Source organism: Acomys russatus, chromosome 17 (genome assembly GCF_903995435.1).
Source record: "Acomys russatus chromosome 17, mAcoRus1.1, whole genome shotgun sequence".
Classification (NCBI taxonomy): Eukaryota; Metazoa; Chordata; class Mammalia; order Rodentia; family Muridae; genus Acomys; species Acomys russatus.
In genome coordinates, this window is record NC_067153.1 from 30,894,675 (window position 1) to 30,899,889 (window position 5,215).

Consider the following 5,215-nt stretch of genomic DNA (forward strand, 5'->3'; position numbering starts at 1 on the left):
AAGGGGCCACACTTCCTCCTCCTCCTGCCTCTCTCCCATTTCTGCTAAATGGAAATCAGACACATGTGTCAAGGGGACTCGGTCAGTTCGTCTGCATATTAACTGTTACATTAAGATTTGCTGCAAAAAGAAAGTCCATTAAACATTTGCCTCCGAAGAGGGGAAGGAGCAGGAATAAATTATCAGCCAAAGGACACTTTGGGAAGAGCCCCTTCTAGCATTCATTATAACCGTTTAGAACCCATTGAAATCATTTTTTGTCCCAGAGGCTCAGCTCCACCCAGTTCAGTTTTGACTTTGAGGAAACTTTACTTATTTTTTTCCCCACATCTGCATCTACAAACAGAGCTCTTATTCTTTTTTCCTTTCTCTTCTTTTATCTCTCCCACCGCTCTGAGAAAATATCTGAGATGCTCCATGATGTAATTCATCAGAGTGGGCTCAGTAGAATGAAAAACTGGGGAGCACTCCCTTTTTTGGAGCATGAGGGGTGTCTTGGAATGTGACAATGACACTCATTGAGTGACAATGTCCAGGTTACTACTGGTGAGTGATTCTCGAAGGTAGCCTTGGGGGCAGGATCTACGTGTTGCCAACCAGATGATCTACACAACTACTCACTCTGTACTTTCTATATCTCTTCCTAGGAAAGTAGGGAGAGAGACCTTATCCTGTTGCTTTCAACATTGATATTCACCCTGCCTATGAATCTTTTTCTCAGTCTGATGTATAGATGTGTGTGTGTGTGTGTATGTGTGTGTGTGTGTGTGTGTGTGCGTGCGCGCGCATGCATGTGTGTTTGTCTGTGTGTGTTACACATGCATGTTTGCATGTGTGTGGGTGCATGCGCACACATGTATGTGGCATGTAGAGGACAGAGGTTGATGTCTGGTATCTCTTTAAATGACTTTCATCTATTGAGGCAGGAGATGCTACTGAGCTTGCATCTGGCTAAGTCATCTACTTTAGCTAGCTACGCAGCTTGCTCTGGAGACTTGGTTGCTAAGCTTCATGAGCACTAGACTACAGGCAGGTTACCTTGCCTACCTGGCAGCTTTGATGTATATCCTAGGAAGCTAAACTGTGTTTCTCACTTTCATGGCAAGTGCCTTATCCACAAAGCCAGTTTTTGGGTGCAAAAGATGAATTTTATGCCCTGGTAGAAACTCCTACACTTAGAATATAAATCCTGAGCTGGAGAGACAGCTCAACAATTAAAATATAAATCCCATGGGCAGGTCTTGGTGCCTGAATACCTAACACAAGTCTTTACTAAGACTATGTTTTTTTTCAGTCATTTTTATTGATAATATTCATTCTACATCTCAGTTGTTATCCTGTTCCTTGTATCCTCCCATTCCTCCCTCTCTCCCACTTTCACCCTATTCCCCTCCCCTATGACTGTGACTGAGGGGTGCTCCTCTCCCTGTATACGATCCTAGGGTATCAAGTCTCTTCTTGGTACCCTGCTATCCTTCCTCTGAGTGCCACCGGGCCTCCCTATCCAGGGGACATGGTCAAATATGGGGCACCAGAGTTCATGTGAAAGTCAAAGACTATGGTTTTGCGGGCAGCCCCTAAACATCCTTTCCAATTACTTACAGTTAATTGAAGCTAAATCATATCATCACATCAATAACAGGAAATAACAGGTAACTAATACATGGTCCATGGGATAGAAACATTTCTGATGGAAAAGTCGATGAAATTGGGAGTATATGTACTTGCAGCAGAGTAGACATGTGGAGAGAGCATTGAACTGGCAGCCAGAGATTTGGGTTTTGAGTCTTTCTTTTTTTTGCAAACTGTACAAATTTGCATTGGTCACTTGCAATTTTACAGTTGCTTTTGCATGTGCATATGTGTATTGTGTACATATGTGTTTGCTTGTCAATGAGCATATGTGAAAATACATTCTCTCCCAATGTGGAAGAAAAGGCAAAACAACAACATAACAATGAAAATGTACACCACTAAGAATTGTACTCACTGTGGAAAGGACTTGTACCACTGAGAAGACTAGAAGCTAAAAATTCATGGACATTTTTTATATTGGTACTTAATACAATGTTTGTTAGAGTTCATTGTAGTTGGGACTATAAGGTGTTTCAAAGGTTGTTTTCTTGTTTCCTATCTACAGACTCATCTCATGATAAAATCTATTAAACCAACTACTGTTCAAACAGTATTGCAGCAAACTGTGTAGACTGAAGTTTAGGTTGTATGCATTACAACCGTAATATAAATTATTCAGTTAAATTTGCCCATTTACTGAAGTTCGCTGCTCTCAGAATGCACACACTCAATTGCACAGATAAAAGCAGGCCTTCTGTTTCGCATGTGAAATTTTCAGACTGTAAAAACTTAAAGCCTATACTTTCTTTTGTAGGCCCACTAGTTGCAACAAATCATGCCAAACTAATCAGATGAGGAAAACAATCCTCGGGTGTTTTTTTGTGAATCACTATGTACCCAGTAGGGTAGGTATAAGGGAATGCTCTTTGAGTGACTCTCACTCTTGGGCTGTCTTGCAGTTGGATGTTTGGACCTCTAGGTTTACATAAGCAGGGAGGGCTTATCCTGAATGGCTGGCAAGTTATTGCTGGCTCTTGGCTAGGAACCCGCTTTCTTTTCCTTATAGCCTTGTTGCTTGTGTAGCTTGCAGCTCCTCAGCATGAACAAGCTGCCTTCTTGACATGCAAAGAGAAGGAGAATTTACAAATAGATGTCATAATGGCAGTTTTGGCCCAGCATAACACTATCATTCAGTCTTTTACTATTGCACTGAATTAGCACAGGAAGTTACACTGTCATTCCAGATGCAAAATTGAGTCTCGTCAACATGACATGATCAAAACACATATAGTATAAGAGATATATTGATATAACTATTTTTGGAAAAGGCAGTCTTGGACAACCCTTATATAAACATGATAATGATTAGAGGAAAATATTCATGTCTACTTTTATCAAGAATGAACATTTCAAAGATTTATCTGAAAGGATTCTAAAGGCCTGAGTTTGAATCCAACCTCTGAGCCTTGTTCTGGGAGTCACTCTTAGTTAATCTCAGACAGTGGATGCCACCTTATTTTATGATAGAACACAGTGCTCCTCATGGAGCTTAAATAAAGACCATGAAGGAATAAGTCCACTTATTGGCCCATTGTAAGTGCTCAGTTGGTTGTAAGAACATCTTGGAGATGAATCAACAGCACTATTAAACAATTGCTCATTAGAGGATTTCTCAAGGTAACAAACCAGAAGCAGGCAAATTATCAAGGGATAATTTTTTGAAATCCAAAATACAATATTTTCTACACAATAACAAGCCCCCCAAATATCATGCCCACACACTGAATAAATGGCCAACATTTTGAGTGGGCATTCACATATGGTTTGCTTTACAATCTGATTACCAGGAGAGGTAATCTTCTTCTAATGTGACCTCAAATGCCAAACAGAAAGCCAAAACTCTCCAACTCCTAGATGCTAATGTTTATTGTTACATGATAAATGTGATCCACATTATTGATGATGCAAGCACTGAACCTATGAATCACTTTTTAATTATTCAATTTGATAGGCTATGCAATATTCATAATTAATAAGAGCCTGTGGTTGAAAACACATTTTCCTCTTTTCCTTTAGTTAACAAGCTTCATCTAAACAACAAAACAGCTCAGTGTAGGCCAGGGAAATATGCTCACAGTTCTGAATTGTTAGACAAAGAACTAATTATGTTTCCTTTTTTCAAAAATTAGGGGTGATGAAGGGGTTTTGTTTATTTAAAACTATTTGAGCTGTATTCACTGGGAAGTTGAAATTCTGGGTGAGTAGAAAATGTTTAATGTGCTGAGCATACATATAAGGTTTCCATAATTCATCAGCTCCATTTTTTGCACCTTCCTATGCATTTACAGAGACCGCATACATTATACAGTGATGGATGAGATGCTGATTAAATAAAATTTGTTACTGTTGCCCAGAATACATATATTTTTCACATTAACTTAAGAGATTCTAAATGGTGCCCTTAAATATGACTGCATGTTTACACCAGAATTGAACACCAACATTAAGCGAAGCTATAACCAGAATTTGATTGGCAACAACTTTTCGTTCCTTGGCTTTATAAAAGATATTGTTGACTTGTGCTCATCAAGATGAAGAGAGCAAACTTAAGACCTAAGCACTGTGATTGGACCTCTTGTGGTTCTTGAGTTTCCCACGAAGTTCACAGGTGTGTGCTAGGCAAGGGTTCCCTCTACTCTGAATGTGTAGAAATGATACTGGAGAAACTGACCTTTCCTACCAGTCTCAGGGGAAATCACTTCTACACATTTAAAGGTCTCCAGAAGTAGTAATAAAATAGTCTAAACTTAGTATAACTAAACTGCAATAAAACATGGACTTCTTCTTTGCTTCATAGAACATTGGTAGACATCTCATAGGCCCTCCTCCTCTTGCTAGGGCTTCTCACTTATTACAGTGGGTGTACAAATACCACTGCATTTAACTAAGCTATGACTGACAGACATATGAGTTGTCAGTAAGCTATTTCAACCTGTTCAATCACAGCTCACAGATGTGTGTGTGTGTGTGTGTGTGTGTGTGTGTGTGTGTGTGTGTGTGTGTGTGCAAAAACCTTGGGGTGCAAAGTTTTGACTTGATATTGACGTAGTGCAATTTCCAAAAAACAACCAGACTTTACTACTTGGAGATCAAAGTACAACAAGCTGTCCTTCACAGTGAAAATCTGACAGATCCTTCATAGTGATGATTAGAGAAAGAGGTGATAACACAGGACCCAGACCAAGGCTCATATCTTCGTTGCTGCAGATGCCAGGTTCCTGGTTGACCGACATCCCATTCTAGATCTGAATATACATTCCATCAAGTGTTAAGCCTCTATGGAAGCAGTAGGTGAACCCTAGCTGAGCAAACCTGGGATGTTGTCTACAGTGATGCCGAACTTTTCTGAGGTAGCCTCTGAAACAGCTGGCAGGCAAGTATTCCCTCTTCCACATTCCTTTACTTGGTGCTTTTATTCTCTTATTCCTTTCCTGTTGTCAGCTTCTGACAAGAAGAGAAGCAGCACATGAGCTACAAAGTACAACTTTCCAATGTCCTTCAGATGCCTGAAACACTCATGAGGCTCATTTCTACTTAGCGTTCAGCTCCTGTTTGCAGTGACGAATGTAATTCCTTAATC